At 40.0% G+C, this 27633-nt stretch overlaps 1 protein-coding gene across 1 annotated transcript in view; it reads right to left on the bottom strand.

Moving 5' to 3' along the window:
• Nucleotides 1-27633, bottom strand: part of DNAAF10 (dynein axonemal assembly factor 10) — an 874610-nt gene that overhangs the window by 845960 nt on the left and 1017 nt on the right. The gene's annotated exons all lie outside the window — the stretch shown is intronic.

Below are 27633 nucleotides of genomic sequence, written 5' to 3' on the forward strand. Positions count from 1 at the left end.
ATGTCATCGTTTAAATAATCCCCGCGAGAACCAGTTTTGCATTGGCAGGAATGACAAAATAGAGAAATATCGGTTGTTATTCAGCTAATGTAGTTTATGTTTATGCATGCACAATGCCTAATGCCCTGCTTTTATAGGTAACTAAAAGGGGTATGGGGGGATCGTATCATTGAACCAACAACTGGATAAGATTACGAAGACTCCACTTGATGCACAATACACATTGAGGACAGAGCAAGAGTGACATGGATTTAAGTTCAATGTTTTGGAACAGATTTGGATAAATAAATTAGGTAGGGAAGGAAATATACAGACATACATAGCGAGATGATGGCAGCTGTTAACAGTTGCACAGGCCACCCCGGGATCAATGACTCCATCAATATCATGCCCTTTTTGAGTTATTTTGGAAGTTAAGGGTATATAGCCCTCATATATGGATATATATATATATATTTTTATTTATTTCTTTCCTCTATTTCCCTTATTCTCATCCATTTCCATTTTCATCAATTTCATTATCATTATTAATCTTATTTCCTTTATTCATTATTAATTTTTTTTATATTTATCACCTTCTTCACCTTTTATCATTAATTTCCATTTCATTATCCTTCTCATTTTTATTTTTATTTTTCCTATTTTTTTTTTATATTTTATTTTTCGTTCATATCATGCCTTCATATTTATTTTTATTTTTACTTGCATTGTCAATATTTTTATTTTTATTTCAATTAATTAATAAAGTAAATATTTTTATAAATAATAATATTTTTTTTATGTATTTTTTTTTATATGTATGTTGTATTTGATATGTGTATGTTGATTATGACCATCTGTTGTATATCGTCCTTGATTCCTTCTAAACATAAATTCAAATTATTTTGTTTGTTTTAACTTAACTAAATTATGATTGGTGATGATGTCATAATTTAGGTATATAAGAATTTATTTTTAATCATTTATGTTTCTTGATTGTTTTGATGAAGTACGTAAACCTAGGTAAACTCGGCTTGGTCCTGTCTCATTCTGGTTGCTTCTGAGCCTCCGGGTCAACTGCTTTTTCTTTGTTATTGATGTAGAGGAGTGATCCTGAGCTCAGTATACGGTGACTTGATATATGAATGGTTGATGCACTGGACATTGGGACCTTGTAGGACAGGGGCCACTTTATCTTCTTTAGTTTTAGCAATCTGTTTTTTTTTGTGGTGGTGCAACAGTAGCGTTGTCGCCTCACAGCAAGAGGTTCTCCCGTTCAATTCTCAGATGGAGCACCTTCTGTGTGGAGTCTGCATGTACTCCCCGCGGTCGAGTGGCGTTCGAAAGACATGCGTGAATGGGCGTGCCTTCGTTGAAGGTTTGGCATCAGGCTGGCACCTTGGCACCATAAAAATCTACTGCCAATCATTAGCGGACTGGAGTTCTGCTGTGGCGACCCCTAACCAGGAAAAGCCGAAAAAAAACCCAACAACAATCTGCTTTTTTTTATTTTGTGTATGCTTTAATTGTGGACATATTTTTACTATTCGTTTTTCCTCAGATTTTGATGTTAGGGCAGTTCTACATATACAGAGCAACATAGGCCCCCACTCATAGTGTGGGGTGACTGTTACCAAGATCTGACTGGCGAGTTTTCATTTATAGCGAGATTGTGTTTTATGTTCTGCCTGCAGACAGCATCCTATTCCAGGAATCCATGTTAGCATTTTTCACTTCTCACTGGATGAGGGGGAGAATTACATAGTTGAAACAGTTTGGGATTTTTTTTATCTACATTTAGAGTTATAAGCTTGCATTTATCTACATTGTCACAGAAACAATGACACATTGCATGCTGACCCCACAGACAGTGTTTTAAATGGAGGTAATCAATCTATTTTCTTTAGCTTATTATAAATTCTTTAGTGATTACATATTTAGCCAAATGGCTTATGATTTGACTATTGTGGCGATAATGGTGGACACTGGACCAAGCACAAGCTACGTTCAAGAATGAAGATGCCAGTATTGCTTACATCACTACAAATACCACCACAACATTTCATAGGTTCACAGATCAGTACTAAGCTAGCTGCCCTTCTGTGGGCCATTTTAAGCCTAGCAAATTTCCCCTCAAAGGTTAGAAAAAAACATGTACCTCGTCTCTGTGAGGTAAACACCTGGACCATTATGCTGACCCCCACCCCTTGTAAAGCTTTACATTACTAGAACATCAACATACATTGTATAAACACTAAGAAGTAAGAAATTCTAACATCTGTCATTACAGACTTACTGTAAGCCTCAGTTATCTACCAGAAAACCAACGTTTAGTGATGAATAGGGCAAAAATAGGAGGCAACATCAAAGATGTTAAAAGATACTTTCTTGGGTGGCGTAAGCCAGGGAACCTTTTGGGTTAGGCTTACGTAGGTCCTTGGGCTGATAGCATAGTACCTACCTATGAACCTATAATAGAACTGTAATAGATTTCATCAACATACATTTTTTGAACTATGACATTCTGCTGTCTAACACTAACTGCAATTTTCAGTGGTTTTCCAGAAAATCAGACAATTTATAAGAGAAAGGGCAAAAATATGAGGCAAAATCAAATCAAGGTAGTAATCCAAACTCGTACAACCACAGAAATGTTTTATGTTACTGCTTCAAGTGAAGGATTTCTCAGCATCAGCTACCGATTTCTTTTTAAACTGTTTGCTGGGGTTTTGTCTGACATGTTTTACTTTTTGTGATAAGATTTAGTATGCTACAGCAGCAGCAAGCAGCTGTCAAACTACATTAATGATGCAACACTCTAAACAGTACACAAACCCACTACCATGGTTTGGTGTTCTCTATTTTCACCACTATTGTATCTATTGGATATATTATTGACTGCAACACTGGTAGCTATACTCAGTTGAAATGGAGTGTATTGAACTCCTGTTGATCTTTACATGGAAACCACCTATTTTTTCCTAACAATGGGGTTAAGACATCTTGAGAAAGTCCGAACAGGTTGTATTGCAATAAAGTGGAAGGGACTAATAGAAGGCAACACAGGGTTTGAATCTAAAGGGGCTTGTGATTTTGTGTTTTGACTGTTCTATTTTATTTATTTATTTATTTTACATTTGTTAACCGGGCTAGTCTAACTGGATGTATTTCCATTTTCAGTCTATTTGTACCCATCATCTAGAAATGGGGGGTGGGTGTGGTGAAAAGGACTACGTATTTTTGAGTACCAGGAAAATGTTATACTAAGTTAAAGAGACAGATTGTGTTTTTATTGAAAATACATGCAAAAAACTACTGAAAATGAATTTAACTGATGTGTTAGACAATTGGAGGTAAACTGCAGAGCTTGTTGTTAGAAATTGCTAACAATCCTTTATGTAACCTGCCTCCCGCTACCTCAAATAAAGGTGAGATGTGGCTTAGGGATGTTATTATATATACTTTGTAGATGGTAGGGGTGTTAGGAATATTAAAGGTTAGGAACCCATTTCTTTTACACAAAGCAATTTCATTTCAGTTAAGTGGCCAATTAAAAACTCAAAGCAGATATGTTAAAAAGAAATGAGATAAGTAGTGGGAATGCTTTTATAATGATGGCTAACAAACTGTGGATAATTTTAACGCATACACTATTAACAGATGCAGATGAAACTTCTCTTCTGAAACATTAATGGACTAATGAATGAGTTTTCAGATACTTAAAAAATACTAAGGCCTAAATAGCAGTACTGTAGGAAGCTCATCTCAATGAGGATGAGAACCAGGACCTAATTTGACCCTATAAGTGGAAGGGTTACTATTGTAGCTTTGAAACAGACAGGAAAAGAGGAGTGTTATATAAGGAAATGGGCCGGAGCATGGAAGAGGACTTTAGTGACGGACAAGGATGCTTGGTTTCGAGTAAAGGGCTTTGGCATGGAACAAAGTTAACTATAGTGGGAGTGTATTTGCCTTCTTGGTCTGGAACACAAGAAATTTGGGAGGTTATGAGAGTAGTAATGACAGATGAGGTGTGACAATATTAGGTTGAGAAAGGAATGTTACTTCACATAGAGGAGATGTTTTGAAAGGACCAAGGTCATTGAGGGTACCATATCAGGGGAGATATTTTGAGACATGTATAACTACCTATGGTTTATTGCATATGCAGAGGAGCTCTTACTGCATATGCAGAGGAGCTCTCAGCTTACGGTTGAGTACACCTTTATCATCTCATTACATTACATTGACTAGGTTGAATAACGTTAAACTATATGCATGCACTTTCATAGCACAAGGCAAGTAATAACTTACCCTGTGATTTTGTCTGACCATGCTTCCCTACAGGTCTGGCTGCAACTGATCAAGAAAATGTTAAGATAGAAATAGATGATGAAGGGAAAAATGCCCAAACATTGAATTTGTATGAAAGTGGAAATCAGAGAGAGAGAGAGGAAAAGGACTAGGACAGATAAAATATGGAATGAGAGTAAAGTTCATTACAAAAAGGGGCTGGGGACAGCGAAGGATTGTCAGGTAAGTTTGGGGCAGTGGAAACAGGACACAGAAGTAGAATCAACTAGAGATGGCAAAAAGTAAGTAGTAGAAAACACCTGGACTTGTTAAATAAAGCCAGAGCCAAGTTTTTTTTATGACGGTTGTTTTTAAATGTGACAGCAAAATAAGCTAAGTATTTAGCTCACAGATTGACAACAGGTAGACAGTCTCTCAATTTAAATATCATCATATGAGAGTAACAGTCTCTCAATCTGAATATCATTCTATGACACTAGGCAACTTCTCACAATTCCAAAAGATATACTAAATGTCTTTGTTAAATATCAACCAGGAACTATACAATCAAGTGGCATGAATGACATCTGAACAGATTGAGATTTACTCAACTTAATAAGGAAAGTAGGAGATTTTTAATATAAGAAAGAATAGAGGATGAAATCTGACAAGCTATGATTTCTCAAAACAATGAGAAAACCATGGGGTGGGATGGTATTCCAAAAGAACTTCAGAAATTAGTTAAAGACAAACTACTGAAAATTTGACATAGCATGTTTAATGATGTGCTAAGGAGCAAGGCTGCTCCTGCCTCTTGAAATCAAGCACTAATAGTGGTATGGAAAGGATTTAATGGACCCCAGGCCCTAACACACCCATATCCATTTTGAACCATGAATACAAAACATTCAGGACTATAATGGCATCCAGTATGGCTAAAGTGCTTTACCAAGTGGTTGACCCTAATCAATGTGGATTATTTGACTGTATTAACAGAGCAATGTTAACACAACAAGAGCCTATTAAAAAGACACCTTGACAGTGGGGAGTCTGGATGCAGAAAAAAGCTTTCGACAGAGTTGTCTGGGAATTTTTAAAAGAAGTTTTAAATACATTTGAATTTCTAATTGAATGGATACAGGTCATATTTAACATCTATACAGGCACACATGCAAGCATAAATATATGGGAACCCTGCCAGCATCAAGTGAATTTCCCAATGGAAAAAGACAAAGGTGTCCCATGCCCCCCTACTATCTGTGGCATATTTGGAGCCACTGGCTAGTAGGATAAAGTCCTCTTAATTGGGTGGGAGGTTGGCATAATGGTTAAGGTGTTCACCTTACTAACACAAGGTCCAGGGTTTGATTCTCAGATGGGGTAAATGGCTAGGCTTAAAATGGCCCACAAAGGCAGTTAGCCTAGTACTAACCTAGGAGGAGAATTCCTATGAGTTGACCATCTGTGGGGGTACAGGCAGGAGAAAACAGCACTATTTCCAGATGATATCCCACAATATATTACAGGTGGAATTGGATCAATCTGGCAAGGTAGCTCAATAATACAGTTAACCAAACTGAAACAAAAGCATTGGCAACAAACTATGTCCCCATATGTGAATTGGTTCAATCCTACTCTTTTTTTTCCGGGGTCATAAAAGACTGGAATATCGAGGTGTTTGGCGATATCCACCAGGCAACAAAAGAAATGTGAGAGGAGACTATAGGCAAATAACAATGGTAAAGATTTGAGAATGATGTATATGGATGATGATGATAACAAAATCTCTGTAGTTAAAGATGTTCATAGTCCTACTGGTCTTATACATAGGATAAGCTTACTTTATGGGGAATGAGATGTGGAGTAGGGTGAACAAAGAAATAAAGTCTTTTTGTGATGGTAAGAAAGAGCAAGTGAGTTGGGCAAAACTGCTTTTACCTAGAGAGAGGGAAAAGAGAGATGAGGATGCGAGATTAAGAGGCTTATTTCACAGCCATGAAGGTGAGATTATTATATTTACTTCAAATGGAAAACTACACTATGAGGTGCAAACCACTGTTAGTGGGCAACCAGGGTGTGGAATCATATTACATAATCTTGGTATTTGGGACATGACTGAGGGAAGGTCTGAGGGACTAATTAAAATTTATACAAGAAGACAAGTTTTTAAACTTTTCTGTCACATGGAACAAAGACCATGGCAGGTGAAAATGTTGCCTACTGGATATAAAATAGGATCTAAGGACCAACGAGAAAGTATGAGGACATCTTCTCTATGGAGATGGAAGGGTAAGAGGTTGAACTATTGAAATAATTACATAACTTAGATGGAATTAAAGAAATGGATTGATGTAAGAGAGAAGTTTAATTTACTGGTAGCATTTCCTTAGGTATTTGAGTATAAAAGCTTTAACACCAGGAGGTTTTTAAGGTATTTACAATCTCAGGAAAACACCCAGACATTGGTGAATTTGGTACCAGAAGGTCAGTCAGATCCTCCTATAAAAAGGACTTCCAAGTAGACCCTAGACAGCAATTTTAGAGATGATGAATTATGTTGATCATCAGGTCAGGGTAGAATGGAGTGAAAAACTAAATATCCCTATTATATTTAGAGGATAGTATTCAAATAGTGGCAGATCCAAGGTATGCTACAAAATTCAGGAAGTTTCGCATTTTTTGCTTGGAGATGCTTGCATAAATATTTTTATACTCCATTTAAGCTAGCAAAAATGATCCCTTAAGTAAACCCAAGATACCAGAGGTGTGAGGGACAAGAAATGAACACCTGGATACATATTTTTCTTACATTGTGGGAAAATATATAATTTTAAAATAGGTTTGAAGTGAATCATTAATCAAATTATGGGATTAGAAACAGTTGGCAAGGAATGGTTTTTACTTAATTGGGCTGAAACTCTACCAGTTAGACATCCATGTGAGAGCATTTGTAACATTGATTACATTATCAGCTAAAGCCATTACCAGAAGATGGAAACAGGAAACCCCTTCTGTAAATGAAGTTAAGGTAATTACAACCTCGATCAGTGATCTGGAGATGAGATCCAGGCCCCAGAAAACCCAAATGTGTACTGAAGGAAATGGAAAGTTTGGGAGACGGATAAGTAAAAAGGGTTGAGGAGTTTTAATGATGCAAAAAAGGTGTTTCTTCTAAGGAAATGACTAGTGCACTACGCATGGTTAAAAAATATACACAAATTGTCTATCATACGTATAGTTATGTTATAATTAGTTAAGTTAGGTTATACAATTGACAGTTCAGAGGCATATATGATGGATAAGGCAATGTTTTATTCTTCAACTGAAAACCTTAAGGAACCAAATGATTTACTACTAGCTTTTATAAGTGGACTTTTGGACCAGGAAATATACAATGGAATAGTTATTGGGAGCTAACAGTTTTTGTAAAATATGTATGGTTACCAAATCCACAAACCATGTTTTGTGTATTCTCAATTCCTCTGCGTTTGTAGCACGTTTAATGAATTGTATAAAAAGCTGATTACATATTAAAAAAAGCCTCATCTTCCACTCTTTGTCCCCCCAATCTTCCTACATGACTTTTTAAATCCAATTATTGTATAGTATCAGAGGCAAGACACAGAACCTTCAAACTAATACTACCCAGGAGCCCTCCATTTCTTCTCTACCTAAGCTAGCCAATCTATTTTCTAGATCAGGCTTTGAAAGAATGGCAAAAGGTCCAAGTTTAGAAAAGAGTCTTCCAGTGATAAACCAAAGAAATCTCTAAATTGTGACAAGGTTGGGTATTTACAATCTCAGGAAAACACCCAGACATTGGTGAGTTTGGTACCAGAAGGTTAGCTAGAGGCCTGATTTTTGTGTAGATAACAGGCAGATGTTTAAAAGATGAAAGTAACTTTAGAAACCATCCTTGACTACATAAACCATCCCTGACTACATAAAAGATTATCAAAGCTAAACTGCATCAAACAAAAAAAGAAAAAAAATCACAAACTGAACATTCATTTTTATTAATTATGTAACAAAGAGTTAAATTCTCTACAGCTTCATGCTCAGCTTTTTACAGAATGGTGTTTTATTAACACAGCCTTGCAACTCGGCAACAATTCAGCAACTTAATTTTACTAGATATAGTAAGTGCATCCTAAAAAGTGAATGTAAGGCATATTTGTTTAGTAAATGTTAAGAAACATCATATTATAATATTTCATACTTGAAATCTAAGATAAAGTAAAATGTTTCTAACAATGTTTTGAGCAGCTATAACAGTTAAAGGATAATGTCATTTTACTGAAGTCACTTTTAATAAAACCACTATCAAGAATAAATAAAACTGAAAACTACTTTACTTTAAAAAATGCTGTGTTCCACTTAATTTTTTGGTTAATTCTGATTGTTCTTCATTTAGTTTTGTTGGAATTCGTGCTTAGGTATATGCGTTGCGCTTCTACGTTTACAGTGTAATTAGTTGTTACAGCACAGTGTTGCAAAGTTTGGTGCAATTATTCTTTTTTTTTTGCTTCCTGGGTATTTACGCTTTCCCAAAGGTTATGCAACCGTGACTTTAGGTTACTGGAGTATAAGGGGGTAAGCTTCCCCCCCCTTGTGTTAGCACACGTACACACACACATACACACAGGGGTACAGAGGTCTTGTCCCCTGTAAAAACAGTGTTGGAGTGCTTTTCAATACAGGTAGTTTTCAATGTTATACGAAATGTACCTACCATAATGACAGACCTGCAAGATGTAGGTACATGCTCTACAGTAACAGGACTGATGCTACAGGCATTAGGACCTCTCAGCAAGTATGCACCCCCCCACTCCCATCACACACTGTGGTGCTTAGTCCTGCCAGGTCTTTTATGGATATGCAGAACGCTGCAAAAATATGAAAGGTAGGAAACTCTAAACCAGCTGCACCACATGCATGTGAAGGACAGAGCTTACATTAAAGAAGACAGACCTACTTCTTACAGATCCAGCTTTGTGGCAAGTATAAGACTTTTAAATCTAATAAGATAAGGTTTAACTTCTGAAATAACAGGACAGAGTCAGTAGTGCATCCTCCCAAATAAAAGCAGCTCTAAAGAAAGACCCTGACTCTAACATCACATCCAGCTTACAGTATCTTCTGCTTCTGTTGAATATATATAAATGCCATCTGCAAATGCGTGTCTAAAACAAGACTGCAGGAATTGCTAATGCTCTGGAAGAACAGACCTTAGATGCTGCCTAAAAAAAAAAAGATATTACATAGCATAAAAGAATGCAACTGGATAACTATCTACAGAGTGCAAACTTGGAAGTTTTCTGCCATAGTGTCATTTTTACAGAATTAAATAAAAAGCTGGCTGTCGTTTCAGACAGACTTCATCCTCTTGATGCAAAATCTGAACTGCTGGTGCAAAATCCATGCAATGGAAACAATATTCGCTCTGGTTAGAATACTCAGAAAATAAAACAAGTAAACTATTGGAATGGTTGAACTTTGCCTCTGTGGTCACTTCAGGCATGTGTGGTTCTGCCCTTGTGAGAGACTAAACATGACTGTATAACTGAAACAGCACAAAACTCGGACATCCTTCTAGCAGATATCATTGACACTAGAAAATGTGTCTCTCAGGATAGCTATTTTAAGTCGGCTGAAAAAAATGGATCATGAGGGTTAGCCAAGCTTCTGTAGCCTGAAGTATAAATTCCAGAGTGGTATGTGATCCTACAAAGGAGATCTATAGAGGAAGGTACCACTAAAAAAAAGGTTTTACACAATTTGACTGAAGTTGAGAGATGAATTTAACCCTGAGCTGAAATACCCAAAATGACCACAAGAGATAATGGTGGTGTAGCTAAGCTTGTAATCAAACATTTTAGAAAGATATAAAACTGAAGTAACTAGAGCTGAAAAGTAAACTACTCTACTACTTATTGCCCATAAAGAAAAATTAGTCCATGTCTCTAATCTTTATAAGTGGATGACTTTGGAAATGAGGAATAAAACTAAACAACTTGAGTAGACAAGGAAATGTTACTGCCAATCAGTGGAACTGGAAATGCCAAGCTTGAGTCAGTGGCAGTGATTGCCCAGGAGAGGTCTGCCTGAAGGCTATGTCAGCAAAGTTTGGCTGGGTGATAATCATAATAGCTACTCCAGAAAGTAAGGCTGAAATGGGAAAAATATGTCTGCCAACCCAGTAAGGGGCTTTAATAAGGGGTTTTACCTTTATCTTGTGGAGTCTGGCTTTTTGGATGAACCTAATCATCGAAAGAAATGGGTTGAAATGGTGTAAATGAGTCTGTGAGTCAGTTTACATTTGACAATATCCATGGGAAGCCCTCCCTGAGATGTGGACTTGGGGAAAAGAAAATGCTTTATCTAGTACAGGTCAGACATGTAAAAAAAGTTTATGTTGAGGCCTGTTCTACAGATGGAACTTGCATCTCACTGTGTAGCTTAGAGATCATGCAAGGAGCATCAATAAACAACAACTTAGCCTGCCTGCAAAGGAATTGGCTTTCCCTGAAAATAGGACTGGCCACTGAGAAGTGGCTGAACTGGGAAGCTCACTCCTAGACTCTCGCAGCCTTCCAGAAAAGGAGGAAAATTGGGTCCGCCATCCCACTTGCTGATATAACAAACTAGTGTCATTTTTGCCAAAGTGAATAGTAATTATGCTCTTAGAAAGGAAGCCCTGAAGAGACAAGAGTTAGAAAGACTGCCCTAATCACAAGGAAGGCACTGATATGAAAGTTAAACTCTGGACATACCCAGACAATTTTAATCCCTACCTAACAAAGAGGAATCTATCATAATTTATAGCTAGTGGAACTGGCAACTAGAAGAGGTTTCCACATGCAATACTTATCAAGTACCTACAACATTCCTAGTGCCGTTTGCAGGTTTTGTAAAATTTAAAGGAGAGGAACAACTTGACCAGAATTCTGAGACAAGTGAATCCTTAATGTCCACTGTAGTACCCTCATGTGAAGTCTGCATGGGCTATCCCAGGGATAGCCACAGTTATTAATCCCAAAAATCCTTGGGCACAGCTGAGCTAAAATATTACTGGAAATTATCTTACATTCCAGGGTCTGAAAAGGTGACAACAGTTATCCAAAAATGTTCAGTAATACAATGTACCTAGCTGACATCCTAGGAATGACACCAGCTAAAACTCTAACAACTGGGACTTCACAAGATTCACAGTTACTCCCAGAGAATGGAATGTTTTAATGATGGACTTCCGAGAAGCAGTTAGAGCTTTGCACAATACAGCAGATAGGAGCCAGCCATATAAGTTTAGGAAGATCTTGGCTCCCTGTAATCTCTTGTGGGCTGCAACAATAAAAACGCATCTGGTGAACATCCTGGGGGCTGAGGCAAGACCAAATGGGAGAATCTCTAACTAGTAATAACTGGCTCCTACCTACAAGCACAAGAACCTCCTGAAATGCTTGGCAATTTCAATGTCCAAGTATATTGGAGGTCCAAAGACCACATCCATTCTCCTTCTAATAACCAAGGAAAGACAGACTACACCATGACCATATAAAAGGTTTGTATGGGAATGAATGTACTTAGAATACGCAGAGCTAGAATTGGCCTGGGAGCCTTTGCCTCCTCATGAACACATAAAAAGTGGAACAATATCTGAAGACCCTCTGGTCTGGCATCCGTCTGACAGAACTTCATGATGACTCATTTTAACAAGAAGGAGGAAACCACCTTCCTTGCAAATTTCTTCTCACAGGGTCGGTTGTTTGGCAAGGGTAGAGAATGTGGGACTGGAGGAGCTAGAAGAAGATCAAGTACTTGCTGGATATTACTGTGTTGATCCTCCTGTTCTAACTGATGGAAATACAAGCCAGCAAGTAGAAGCACAGATGTCTCTCAACTGCCTCCATAGTGGGATCATCAGGCAAGACCTCAGGATGGCTGCTATATGTCCATAGTCAGACCACAGCTTTACTGAGAGAGCTTAAAACCTCTGCCTCAGCTCACATCCATGCTAAGGCTGCCTTACGGCTTCATTCCTGCTATGTCCTGCTGAAGTTTAGGCTGTATAACATGCTGGAACCATATACAGTGCTGGATCCTATGCATGCATCCTGGAGAATGTATATTCAGTAAGCTGAAACTTTACAACCACAGCTGTGAAGTTTTTGAATTCCTCTTTCATATTCTCTAGATATTCGTGTACCTCTTTTTGAAAAATGTATAGACCTGAAAATGGGGAGTCTAAAACAGTCACCTTAATGTCCTTAATGAAGTTAATCAATCCAAAACTTGCTTGCTTGCAAATTGCTGTCAGATCCAGCAGCTCCAACACCTCTATTTTTTAATTTCTCCAAGTCTTTTGGGTTTCTAATACCATGACGGGAATGGACCCCATTTCTAAGTCAAAGTACAATTAAAGTTCATGAAATTAGTATTGTTTCACTCTTTGACGTTAGCCAAAAGTGCTCTTCACAGCACCCGCAATGTGCCCAGTAATGACTCCTTCTGCAATTCGTACCGTGTTACATGAAATGGTAAAATATCTAAATACGATTGTAAATTCTTTTTTATGACCAGTTGCTCCTAATACTATTGGAACTGTCTGGGTATCTTTCTTCCACATAGCTCTCATTTCTGCCTGCAGATCGAAATATTTTATGACTTTGTGTCTCTCTGTATGCAAGACACTGTAATCACTAGGTGTGGCGATTTCAATGATCAATGCTACTTTTGTCTTCTTTTCTTGGACCACTATTATCTGGTTTTCTAGCATCTAACTTTTGGACTGTTGCTATTGGGTGATCCCATGTGATGTAAACTTCATAATTTTCTATGATTCTCTGTGGCTCATGTTTCCAATGTTTTTCAGCCACTTCGATACCACAATGTTTGCACAATCTCCAGTGTAACAATCTCGCCACATTATTATGCCTTTCAGTATACAGTCCCTCTGACATTAGAGTCTCGTAACCAGCAATAAGGTGTGTGACTGTTTCCAATTCGGTCCCACAAAACCTACATATATGTCCGTTTCTCCCACATGTTCAATGGACTTAGTAAAACAGCGTGTACGTAGCCCACCATCTTGGGCTGGCAATATTAACCTTTCATATCTTGATGTAAATTCACCTCTCCTTAACCATTCCTGCGTTAGTTCTTGATCAACATGAGGCTCTTCCAGAAGTTTTCTATACTTGCAACTATATTTATGTTTTTTCCACATTTCTTGCCTTCTCACTTGGTCCTTCACCTTATATTCTTTCTTTTGTTTTTTAGCACATTCAGTTGCTGCCTGGTTTTTATCCACTTCTGGTTTGATTTCCATTCCTGCTTGATGTCAATATGCTTCTGCTAAATTAAGCTGAGATGTCATCTTAGATTTATTCTACTCATGTTTCAAAACTTGGATCTTGTGAGGTCAGTAGATATGTGTGGAGTCCCACGACTGCAGATCTATACATGTAATCAATTTCAAGGGGGCCCATCCCTAAGAACGGGGAATATATAATCTTGGTATACATTGATTTTTATAAATCATTTGGTGAGCATGAAGCATTCTTCTTGTTTTAATATCCAATCTATCCAACACTTTTTGGGGCCAGTCAATCACTCCAAAACTATAAGTTAGGACAGGAAGAGCAAACTGATTTATAGCTTGGATCTTGTTCCTAGGTGTCAATGCTGGTTTCAGGATTAATTAATGTCTTCTAAAGTACTCCTTACTAAGCTTTATTCGCATTTGTTCATGTTTTATTGCTGATCCTTCATCAGTTCCCAAGTATTTCTACATCCCCTCTTGCTCAAGTTCTTTTATATCACATTCTTGTCCCAAACTGATATTTTCCTGGTGCTGCAATTTTCCTTTTTTAAAAGGCTGCGTTTGCACATTTAATCAAGACCAAATGACATTCCAATATCTGAAAAAGTTTTGACAACCTACAGCTGTGTTGTCAGTTCCTCATCTGATGAGTTATTCAACTTTAAAAAATCGACAACGAGAAGATGAGAAGTCATTAGACTTTGTTGTTTCCTAGAAGCCAAATTATAGCCATGGCCTAAGCTGTTAAGTAAGCAGCTTAATGGGTTAATGGAAAGGCAGAATACCAAGGGTGACAGAGAGTCACCCTGGATTATCCCCCTTTGAATTTTTATCCCTGGGATAATAATCTGCCCTTTATCATGGCTTAATTGCAAAGTGGTCTGCCACTGTTTCATGGTTACTGTAATGTAGTCAGTGTAGGGTGCATCATACATTTTTAAGCAATCTTTTATCCATGAATGTGGGATACTATCAAATGCTTTTTTGTAGTCAATCCATGCCATACTTAGGTTCTTCCCCTTCTTATAATTCTCCACTATAACTATGTTTAACAACAAATGGGCCTGTGTTCCATACGACTTTCTTTTATTGCCCTTTTGTTCTACTGCCATAATTGAGTTTTCTTCTAAATGACTATAAACTCTGTCGGCGTCAATTCCAGTGTATATTTTGTACATCATCGGAAGACAAGTTATTGGTCTATAATTTTTAGGGTAGCTTGTAGGTTCACTCTTAAGTAAGAGCATTGTTTTTCCTGTTGTTAACCAGTGCGGTGCATGTTCGGGGTCCGTATATAAATAGTTCTTACTCATGGCTATATCCTCGTGCAAAGAAGTTAATACTTTAAGCCAAAAGTTAGGTACTGCATCTGGGCCTGGGGTTTTCCAGTTAGAGGCTTTTCTCAACTTTATTTCAATCTCTCTGGCTGTTATTTCATCCCATTTCATATCCTGTACCTTTAAACTTCTTATTCTTTCCTTTACTTCTATCCATTTAGCATCTTTGTTATGTTCCACAGGATCTTCATAGATACTTCCCTAAAATCTATCTACTTCCTCTTTTTTTGGCAGTCTATCAATTCCCTTTACCTAATTTCCCAATTCTCTATAAAACTTTTTTGGGCCATCAATAAATTGTTTATTTTGTGCTTTTCCCTTATATTTATCTTTGTATCTAAGTCTTTCCGCCCGTTTTGAAATTTTTAGTTTGTTATCTCCAATAAATCATAATAGATCCTGGTCTGTTCTAATACTGCGCATTGCTTTTATCACATCTATCTTTTTTAATATTTGTGTTGATCTGTTCCCTCTTCTATAAACTTCTAACAATGATACTTCTTGTCTTAACTGCTTTATAGTTTTCTCTATTCATAGGTAGATACTAGGCTATCTGCCCTAGGGCATTTATAAGCCTAGCCAGAGTGTATTGGCTTCCGCCTCCCTATTACATTAGCCTACTGTGCCTCTGTAAAGTAGGTCACAGAAGGTACCCTTTTAAGATTAGTTTACTGTGCCTCTGTCTAGCAGGGACACAGAAGAGATCCCAGGGGTGAATTTGCGATTTCCCATCCACTCGTCCATATTTCGCTTGAAGAGGGTCAGCGAGGGGCTATGTCTAACATGAATTGGGATTCTATTCCAGAGTGAGGGGAGCCTCTGGGAAATGAATCTGTCCCTCCAGCATGTCCTATTTATTTTTGTGCTGAGGTTTAGGTCCCTGGGCGTGTAGCTCTAAGGGACTTGTGTTTTTTGAGGTGGAGTATGTCCATTAATTCTGGATTTGACATGGCTTTGTTCGTCAGGCATAGATAGCCTCTGAGTAGGCGGTAAGCAACTGAGTAGAGCTGGAGTTTCTTTAGTCGAGCTGCATAGGACATCTGTTTGTAGCCCATGATCCTCTTGGTGAGGTACTTTTGGGGTCTCTCCAGTTGCTGCAGGTGTTGGGTAAGGTACATCCCAAAGGGGCATTGTATTCAATTATGGGCCTGATGAGTGATGAGTAGAGGGGCACAATGACCTCTCTTGATCTAGATGCGAACCCTTTCATGATAAGGTGGGCTATATAGAAGGTCTTTCTAACCACTTTGGCAACGTGATTATCAAAGGAGAGATTACTATCTATGTTTGTCCCCAAATCTCTAATTACTTCTTCCATACTTAATGGATTACCACCTATGTGGTAATTTGTGGGCACCTTGTTTTTCCCAAAGGGGATGACTATGCACTTTTTGGCATTTAGCTTGAGGCTGTGGCTCTGGCACCAAGCATCCGTCTCTGTGAGACCCTTTTGGAGGATGCTTGTGTCAGCTGGAGATTCGATTATGACCCCAGTTTGCAGTCATCTGTGAACTTTGTCAGCCATAATCCCCCCGCGTTAGCCTGAACCTCAGAGAAGTATATACCAAACAAGAGAGGTCCCAGGACTGAGCCCTGTGGCACGCCACTTGTAACTGGTTTGGATATTGTGTCGAAGGCTTTTGCAAGGTCCAGGTAGGCCGTGTGGACTACCTTACCCTCATCTATGGCTTTGGTAACTGTTTCAAAGAAATCAACTAGGTTTAAGAGGCAAGATCTGCCCTTAACAAAGCCAAATTGGGTAGGGTCCAGTGTCTGGAGGCTCCCAATGTCTTTGTTTACGAGATCCATGATAATACGCACCATAGCTTTACAGATCAGACTAGTCAGGCTTATGGGGCGATAGTTTCCAGGGTCCGTTGTGGCACCACCTTTGTGGAGTGGGACCACTGTAGCTGTACGCCATTCTTTGGGTACATATCCTGAAGTAAGGCTAAGTCTGAACAGTGACAATGTGAGGGTTCAGTTCTTCTTGAAGCTCGTGTAAGACACAGCCTGGGACACCGTCTGTTCCCATAGATGCTGTGTTTTTTGCTTTGGAGAGGGCAGCTTTCACCTGTGCATCTTTGATGTCAGGGAGGTTACATTCAGTTGGGATAGGCATTTGCTCCTTTGGGGGGGGGAGAAGTTTGTGCTGAATCTGTCTGCCAGGATGTTGGCTATGTCTGTAGGTTCGGTATATTTTGTACCATTATGCAACAACTCAGAGCATATCTGGGAGTTTCCGCCTATGTTCCTGACATAACTAAAGAAGGCCTTGTGATTATCTTTAGTGTCTAGGGCAATTTTTCTTTCGAAGCTGGCCTTTGATGATTTTATGAGGGATCGAAGTTTCTTGCTAATACTAATCAGAGATGCCTTCCCTTTTTGGGATTTTGCTCTGTCATGTAGTAGCTTCCTCCTTCTGTTGTATAGCTTATTTATGGCCGGGGTCCACCAGACCAGTCTCCTGTTTTTGGAGAAGTGAGTCTTGGTTTTATTTGGGATAGCATGATCCATGCATTCCTGCAGGTGCTCATAGAATGCATTTGTAAAGGATTCTGCGGATTGGGCTGTATTATCCTCTGGCCCAGGGGCTTTGAAGGATTCCACCTCAGTCTTGAGAAGTGCAAAGTTGGCTTTTGAGAAATTCTTTACAGTGATTTCCTTGGCTGGGGGTGGGGACGGGATATGGATGTCCAGGGAAATTTGTTTATGGTCTGATATTACCAATGAGGGGTTTACCTCTGGTGTGGAACATAGAGAACCCATGTTGGTGATGACCAGGTCCAATATGTTGTTCTCTCTTGTGGGAGTGGTGACCAGTTGTTCCATTGTGTTAGAGTTTATAAATTCAAGGAACTGTTGGGTGAGGGTGTTTGGGCTTGAGTAGTTTTCCCAGTCAATGCTTGGGTAGTTGAAGTCACCCAATAACATAGTGTTTGGAAAGACCTTCATATTCTCCAGTGTTCTCAGGAATGCCAAGTGGGGTTCCTGTAATAGGGAGGGTGTTAAACTGAAAGGCAGTTTTGCCCGCTGTTAGTTGCACATGGATGGTTTCCGATGCTCCGTGCAGTGCCACTAACCTGGAGGTGTAGGTATCTTTGATGAATATAGATACTCCCCCTCCTTTTGTGCTTCGGTCCGAGTTTAGGGGCCGAAACGCATGGTATGAGTTATAACCTGGTAGTGCTGGGGTGCTCTCAGGAGCCTTGAACCAGGTTTCTGTTACTGCACAGACATTGATTTTCTCCATACTGAGGAGAGCCTCGAGTGCATGCATCTTGAGGTTTAGACTTCTGGCATTGAGTAGCATTACCTTTAGTTTTTTTATCCTTGGGTTGTCTATGGAGGTGGGTTTGTCCTTTGAGCCTTGCCTAAAAAAGGCATTATAGGGGTGGCAAGAGCCTTGGCCAGTATACAAAAGCCTAAGGGTGACAGGTGCTAGCTGTCCCTAGCGAAGCAATGTGGCTTGTCGAGCATGTCATCCCAGGCAGACAGACACTGGATCCCCTTTGAATGCCACCAATACTTTAGCCAATTGTTGAAACTGATCATTTTGTCTTTATACTGTGGCATCATTCTTGGTGAGGGCAAGATGCTACTCAAGGTCAGGGTCATACCAGCCTGGGCTGCATGGTCAGAGAGCTCCTCTATGTCTCTTTTCATGTAGTCCAGGGAGGTACGTCTCAGGTCATTCACACCAGCATGGACAATTACGGAGTCATACTTGTACTTTCTTTGGAATGACCTAAGTGCTTGCGTTATGTGGCGGATCCTGGCACCTGACAGGCAGCTTACAGTGACCTTCTCCTTGTTCAGTCTGGTGAGCGGGACGTCAGTGTGCCGGACAATAGAGTCCCCTATAACAAGTGTATTTGGTGTGTTGCTTGGCCTTAATGGCTGTGACTGTGAGGCACACTGATTTTGTGAGATATGTGATTTGTGGGTATTGTTGAGAGGTGGCTGTTGCTTGGATATCTGCTTAGGAGGTCTTTGCTGTTTAGGCAGATTTTTATTTAGAGCCTCTGAGTATGTTTTTGTGTGTTTATGTGTTGGGTATGCAGATGCAATAGGTCTGTGTGAGACTGGATTTGTGGTGTGGGTGGTTACCTTTTCCTCCTGACTGACTGTGCCAGTCTTGGGTTGAGAGAGCTCTGCCTCCAGTTTGGCTGTGTAACTGCATCTCTCACATGTATTAGAGTTTGTTGGAAGGAGGAGAGGGTTGTCTGTGTACATAAGGCAATTGTAACATTGCCTCAAAATTCCCAGATTCACCAGCTGGACTGGAGAGTAACCTTGAAACTGACCCTTGGACATACCAGATTAGTATAGGGAACTGTTTTTTTACTGATCAGATTAGGGAAGGGAACTGATTTTTCACTTAATCAGGAAGGACCAATCAGGAGCCTAATACTTATGAGAAGTCAAGGAGGGTGTAGTGCTTTAGTTAGTTAGTGTTTCCTTATAAGAGCTGAGCAAGTGCAGGGCTTTAGAAAGAGAATAGAGTGATTACTTTGAGAGTTTGAACAGTTCTAAGGGAAAAAGTGAAGAGCAGACTTTGTGGAGCCTGGAATAGTTTAAACCTGTTTAGGCAGCGCTGCCTGATGCTGCTCAGTGTGCAAAAACACGCAAAAACAGAGTTGTAGGGTTTTAAGAGAGAGAGATCAAGGAGTTTAAAATTGACCCAAAATGGCCAATAAAACTACGGCTTCTAGGTAGTAACCACTCCTCCAGGGACAGACAGGCTGTTCAGTGTTAACCACTCCCACTAGCCCAAGCAAGCACTGGCCTTCTAGAAACTTCCAAACAGTTCAGAACAGCAAATCTGTAACTGAACTTTCTTAACTTTCAGAAAGTGGGAAAAAAACATTTTTTTTTTTTTTTCTTTTTGTTGTAGTTTAAAGTTAGCAGAGATACACAAGCCGCAAAATAATCACAACTGCAATAAATGACCCCACACTTGAGTGCTAGGTCAAAATCAGGTAAAATGCAGTTTTTAGAGAAAAAACTATTTTAAATTAAGTGCAACACAGGAAATGCAGTAAACAGGCTCTAGATGTGTTCCAAGTACTGTTACTGTTACAGATATAAACTTTAGCAAGCCGGAAAATGCCAAAAAATAGGCGACAAAGCAGTAAAACTTAAACCAGATTGCCAGTGTTCATAGGTTGGTGCTAGGCTATCGGCCCTAGGGCCTATGCAGTCCTAGCCATAACAATTCCCAATTCCCTGGATATTTCTTCCCACAGTATTTACTTCTCTGGGCCCCTGTCTAGTAGGGTGCCTGACATGATCCCCAGGGTGAATTTCCTATCTCCCATCCAATCATCAAGGTTCCTTTTGAAGAGGGCCAATGAGGCGCTCTGCTTGACATGCATGGGCAGTCTATTCCAGAGTATTGGAGTCTCTGGGTCAGGAACCTATCCCTCCAGCATGTTTTGTTCATTGTGATGACAAGGTTTAGATCCCTGGAGCGTGTGGCTCTGAGGGATTGGGATTTCTTTAAGTGGAGCATGTCCAACAACTCAGGGTTTGACATGGCCTTGTATGTTAAGCAGAGATTGCCTCCGAGTAGACGATATGCCACAGAGTACAGCTGGAGTTTTTTTAGATGGTTAGCATATGGCATCTGCTGTAGGCCTGTGATTCTTTTACTGAGGTATTTCTGCGGCCTTTCCAGCTGTTGCAGATGTCTTGTGAGGTACATACCAAACGGGGAATTATACTCTATAAAGGGTCTAATGAGGGATGAGTACAGTGGGACAATGACCTCCTTTTTTCTGGATGAAAAGCCCTTAGTGATGAGGTGTGCCACATAGAAGGACTTCCTGACTGTTGTGGCGATGTGGTTATCGAAAGTGAGACCACTTTCCACCTGTGTCCCTAAGTCTCTCATCACACTTTCGATGTTTAGCGTCCTACCACCTATGTGGTAATTCATGGGTACATGTTTTTTTTTCCAAAGGGGATAACTATACATTTCTTGGCATTAAGCTTGAGCCCATGGCTCAGGCACCAGGCATCTGTTTCCATAAGGCCTTTTTGTAGAATATCCACATCATTTGGGGATTCAATAATGGCTCCCAGTTTGCAGTCATCTGCAAACTTTGTTAGCCAGAGTCCCTTAGTGTTGGCCTGTACTTCAGAGAAGTAGATGCCAAACAAGAGTGATCCCAGGACTGAACCCTGAGGTACTCCACTTGTCACTTGTCTGGAGCTGGATTTGGAGTTGGCTACTTTTACAGTCTGGGTTCTGCCAGTAAGCCAGTTGGCAACCCATCGAGTGACGTGGGGATTTATGCCCAGCTTAGTAAGTTTATCTATGATTCCAGAGTGGGGGATGATGTTGAAGGCCTTGGCGAGGTCCAGATAGGCTGTGTGGACCACCTTACCCTCATCCACAGCTCTGGAGACTGATTTGAAGAAGTCAATCAGATTCATGAGACAAGATCAGCCCTTCACAAACCCAAACTGGGTGGGGTCCAGTGTTTGAAGGTTGCCAATGTCTTTGTTTATAAGTTCCATGACAATGCGTTCCATACCCTTGCAGATCAGGCTTGTCAGACTGATGGGACGGTAGTTCCCGGGATCCAAAGTGGATCCCCCCTTGTGGAGTAGGATAACTGTAGCTGTGCGACACTCAGTGGGCACAAAGCCTGAGGTGAGGCAACGATTAAACATGACACTTAGGTGAGGTGCCAGTTCATTTTGTAGTTCATGTAGTACACAGCCAGGGATGCCATCTGGTCCCATGGATGCTGTATTCTTAGCTTTGCAGAGTGCAGTTTCTACCTGTGTGGCCATGATTATCAGAATTTGGCAATCGTTTGGTATTGAGAAGGGCCCTTTAGGGGGTGAGAGGGGGAGTGAAGTTGGCACTAAATCCATCTGCCAGGACATTGGCAATATCCTTGGGATCAGTATATTTAATGCCATTCTGTTGTAGCTCAGAGCAGATCTGAGCATTGTCATTTAGATTCTTGACATAACTATAGAATGCCTTGTGGTTGTCTTTGGAATCTTTGGCAATTTTATTTTCGTAACTAGCTTTTGAGGATTTTATGAGGGATCTCAGCTTCTTACTGAGGCTGGTGAGGGAGTTTTTTGCATCCTGGGATTTTCCTCTTTTCTGCAACAGTTTCTTCCTTCTGTTGTATAGTTTGTTTATAGCAGGGGACCACCAGATTGGCTTCCTTTTTTTTGGAGAAGAGCATCTTGGTTCTATTTGGGACGGCATGATTCATGCACGAGTGGATGTGCTCGTACAGTGCCTTAGCGTAGGATTCTGCAGTCGAACATCCAGATCCCGTCTGCGTGGGTGTTGTGAAGTTTGTCACTTCTGACTTCAGTAGCATGAAATTGGCTTTGAAGAAGTTTTTTTAAGGAGGTTTCCTTACTGGGGGGTGGGGGTGGGATGTGGATGTCAAAGGTGATTTGCTTATGGTCAGACCTGACCAATGAGGGGGTGACCACTGGTGTGGAGCATCTATCTCCCATGTTGGTAATGACCAGGTCTAGGATATTGGCTCCCCTGGTAGGACAATGGATTAGTTGATTCAGGGCGTTGGAATTTATGAATTCCAAGAACCGTTGGGAAAAGGAGTTGGTACCCAAGTAGTTTTCCCAATTAATGGCAGGGTAGTTGAAATCACCCAGTATTAGGGTGTCTGGCAGGGTAGTTGAAATCACCCAGTATTAGGCTGTTTGGTTGTATCTTAATATTTTCCGGTATGTTTAGAAAGGTGTAGTGAGAATCTTGGGGCATGGTGGGGGATCTGTAGCAAGCTACAATTTGGATTGCAGTCTTACCTAGTGTTAGTTGCACCTGGAGAATTTCAGCTGTTACACCCAAAACACTCACTACCAGCATTAAGGAACAAAAACAACACATAGGCCCACATATGATCTACCCAAACTTCCAAGACCTCCTAAAAGCATCTCCCAGTAGCTCTGCACATATTCAAAAAAGAAAGTGTCTCACACAACACATAACTCTGAAAAATCACAGCAGCACCTCTTCCAAGCCCATAAGGCAACACACCACACAGCCAAACATTCTAGCTATTGGGGATTCCATTGTAAGATATAATGATGTCCCCCTTACCAGGCTAAACAAGAAGATCACAGTGAGCTGTCTGTCTGGATCCAAAATCCACCAGATCACACATGCATTTAGGTCTTGTACTTCACTGGACTACATGGAAAAGACATGATGGAACTCTCTGAATACCTGTCCCAGACCGGTATGAATCAAGCCTTGAGTAGCATCTTACCTTCACCAATGATGATGCCACAGTACCAGCAAAAAATGATTGACTTCAACAACTGGCTTAGTTTCTGGTGTCACAACAAAGGGATCCAATATCTGTCAGCCTGGGAAGACAAGATAGACAAACCACAATGCTTTGCCAGAGATGGTTTGCATTTGTAACTACTTGGCTTACAGATACTGCCAAAAACTTTATCCCCCCAGTGCCTTTTTAGCCACAGCAAGTTGTTAAAGCCTTCAACATAAACAAAAAAATCATTCATAACCACTTAAGTTACTGCTGCTCAACTCTAGGAGTTTAAAAAAAAAAAACTGCACTCTCCGGAAGCACTCTTCACCCTGAACAATGCAGACATACATGCAATCACGGAAACATGGTTCAGAACCATGGAGAGCACCCTGGCTATCCAAGGCTACAATGTCTCTCATACATTTCGATCCCCGTCAGCTCAGAATAAAACAAAGGAAGCAGTTGTCTCAGTGTTCATAAAGGACAAGTACATTACTAGACTGGTCCAACAACATAACTCGCCTGATCTGCTTCATGCCCAACTAACCATAGGTGCGACTCCCCTATCTTGTCCTTACTAGCTTACAGATACCCTAACATGGAGTCTGGAACACCACATCTCTTACCTAATCCTACTGAAATCTCTTTAACATTCAGCCTAACACCATACTTATGGGTGACTTCAACTACTTCTCCATAAATTGGGAGACATGTATGACCCACAATTCACTCAGAGGTTTTCGGACTTCATTTCAAACACCCTGGAGCAACTCATTAGCTCCCCAACTAGAAGTACAAATATCCTAGACTGGTACTCATGAACATGGGGGGATGCTGCTTCCTCCCATGCATTAACTCCTCCCTGGAAAGATCTGACCATGAAATGATCTCCTTTGATATTAAAACTAAACTTAGAACTCCCATCAAACTTCAAACCTGTTAAGAACTTTGTTAAGGCTAATTACCCCAAACTGAGTGACAGCTAGTTAAACTTCCAAGAACCTCTGAACACAGATGACACCGAGGCCTACTCTGTGCTGTACATAAAAGTACTGTGCAACCATATTCATAGCTGCATAAAGGAGGCAGGACCTGTGTACACCCTGCTGGATCCCTAGCATAAATAGCTACTCAATAAAGGGGTAAAAATCTTTTCCAAAGCCAAGACGGAGAAGACAAAACAGTGCAAAAAAGACACTCACCAGTCTAAACAAACAAATTAAGAGTGCTGGTCAAATCTGCCAAAGCAAACTACGAGTCAAAAACAGCCTTCCAGGGGAAAGATAACCATAAGGCTTTTTTTTTTTTTTTTTTTTTAATTATTATGTCCGTAACCTCAGGGGAAATGCTCAACAATGTGATGAGTTAATCATGAATGGCAACACTCACACCAAGCCTGAAACTATTGCAAACCTGCTGGCCAATAAATTCAGTTTAAACGCCTTTCACCCCATCACCTCCTACCACACCCAAAAAATATCCACAACCATTCCCCTACTGGTCATTACGAGGGAACAGGTCCTTACTGCACTCACTAAAGCCAGAAACACAGCCTCCATGGGTTCCAACAACATTCCAGGACACCTCTTAAAAACCATAAAACAGAATCTATCAGGGCCACTAGAAACCTTCTTTAACCACAGCCTCTGGACAGGTTTTGTCCCAGAGGAATGGAGGACTGCAACAGCCATCCCCCTGAATAAGAAGGGCGCATCAACTGTCCCAGGGAACTACAGACCTATAAAGCTTGACCAGTCTTATCTGAAAGACCATGTAGAGAATTATCATGGACCTGATCAATAATGACACGGGAAATCTCCAAACACTGGACCAGACCCAATTTGATTTTATCAAAGGCAGGATTGCCTGCTCAGTCTGTTGGACTTCTTCAAGAAAGTCACCAGGGTCATGGATGAGAAGAAAACAGTATACATCACTTATCTAGACCTGGAAAAAACTTTCAACACAATCCCACACTTGCGGATCATAGATAAATTTAGTGCATTAGACATAAACCGCTACATTGCCAAGTGGGCAGCAAACCTTCCGCTGAGAAACTTGTTACTAACAGTATCCCACAGAGCAAAGTGCTGGGTCCTCTCCTGTTTGGTATATATATTTCTCTGAAGTGAAGGCCAATGCCGAGGGCCGCTAGCGCACCAAGCTCGTTGACAAATATAAGCTGGGAGCAATCATCGAATCCCCAAATGATGCTGACATCCTACAAAGAGGCATAAAAATGAAAAACAACTTGTGCCAAAACCATGGTCTGAGACGAAATGCCAAAACAATGCGAAATCATACCCTTCAGTAAATTAGAGATCCTTGCAAATTATAATATTGATAGCACACCCCTAAACGTTGGCCCAGTAGTGAGGAACCTAGAAGACAGACAGTAATCTAAACTTTGACTCCCAGGTAGTTACGATACTGAGGAAATATTTCTGTGTGGCCCAACTTATAAATAAAGGCATGGCATCAAAGTCAAAGGAAAACGTAGTGCCCATTGTACTTGGCCCTCATCAGGCCCACAATCGAGTACAATGCTGCCTTATGCATGTACCTAATCTTGTACGTAGGCCAACTGGAGCAGTCCCAGAGATTTCTCACTAAAAAATATAAAGCATAAGACAAAGGTCTTATGCAGACTGACTAAAGGCCCCATTCCTTTACTCAATCTCATAAAGTTTAATAAGATTTTGTTTAATAAGTTTAATTAAATTTTTGTCTATTCCTTCTAGCATGTCGAGGGATCATTGCTAGCTGTCCTTCCTGCTTGCTCAACTGGGATAAATGCCTCATGTACACAGACAACCCTCTCCTTCCCACAAAACACAAATACATATGCAGAGATGCAACTATAATAGCACTGGGCTGAGGCTGAGCTCTCTCAACATAGGACTAAGAGAGACAGGACAGGAGGAACACAACACCACACAACCCAGTCTCACACATAACCATCACAACTCCAACTCCAAACACAAACACATAAACAAACAAAGGCTCTGATCAAAACTGATCAAAACCCTAAAAAACCAAAAACAGACAAAGCAGACACCCAAACAACTGCCTCCACATGCAACACATAGACCACACAGGCAGTGTGCCTAAGAGGTGATTTATGCCTGACCTACAAGGCATTCTCTGATCTGGCCCTGATGAAAATGTTAAATATTTGCAAGAAAAATTATAGGAGAGTTGCGTCTTCCACAGACCTGAACCTTATCTGGGATTCTAAAAGAACCTGCTGAAGAGACAGATTCATATCCCAAAGGCTGCCTCATCTACAGAATAAACTTCCCATCTTCGTAAAGCAAAGCCTGCTCCTCACTCTACTGAAAAAGAATTTGAATAACTGAATGGGAAACTGTAAATTCACTTTGGGGGTACTGTTCATATCCCTTATGGACAGAGGCAGTCTGTAAAATGAGTCGGGGTTCCAACACACAAAAACCCACTACCCAATACTACCCCATGCCATGTCTGGAGAATTAAGATACAACATTGTCATATCCTGGGTACTATTGGCTAGACTTGTAAAAGCCCTTGCACCATTAGCCTAGTTATCACCTATGAAACTATGAATATGGCTGTGGTATCAGCAGACTGAGTCATGCCAAAGATGCAGCAAGAAATTTCAAATCTGTACACGAAACTTCCATGCAGCGAAAAATTTCAAATCTGTACACTAGATTTCCATGCTGCCCCCACCCCCAGCAACCACCACCACAAAATTTTTTTCTATAACACACATCCCAGATATGTAGCATAAGTAAGAATTTATCATACTAGTACCCTTAACTGAATGACTAGTAGTATAACAAGCAGTTGCCCTATTTAAATGCTCATTTGCACTCTTTTTTTGTTTAATGTAGATGTTTAAAGACTGGGCTCTATGTTAGCCAAGATGCTGACCTTCTCAAAAATCATTTTGTATGCCATAGCATATAGTGCATAACTAGCTGCACACAATGTTACATCAAATAACCGATTACAGCACACATGTATCTTAATTACAACTGCTAGCTAGAATGTTAAAGGGTGTTAATTACTTTTAAAATATACATTTAAGAGAAATTTACTGTAAATTCCAAATCCTTAACAGTCTGTTTTTTTTTTAAATTTTGTATAATTTATCACAATTAAAATATATACACAGAAAGGAAGAAATATGTCATCACATATTGTTATACAATGATAGGAATGCATTTAATCATCAAGATAATCTTATAAAAAAACACATTATTTCAATGGCAACATTTCAAGGTTATTCCAACCACTAAAAGTCTTACTATAATTTATAAGTCTTATTCCCAGCGTTTCTTTTTCAATTTTACATAGTCTTTTAAGAGTTTGTAATATACAGAACCAGCATAACTAAAGTTACCATGGCAACTAGGCAAGCCACAAGGTGACGCAAAGT

Source organism: Protopterus annectens, chromosome 1.part2 (genome assembly GCF_019279795.1).
Source record: "Protopterus annectens isolate FY-2018-M chromosome 1.part2, PAN1.0, whole genome shotgun sequence".
NCBI lineage: Eukaryota > Metazoa > Chordata > Ceratodontiformes > Protopteridae > Protopterus > Protopterus annectens.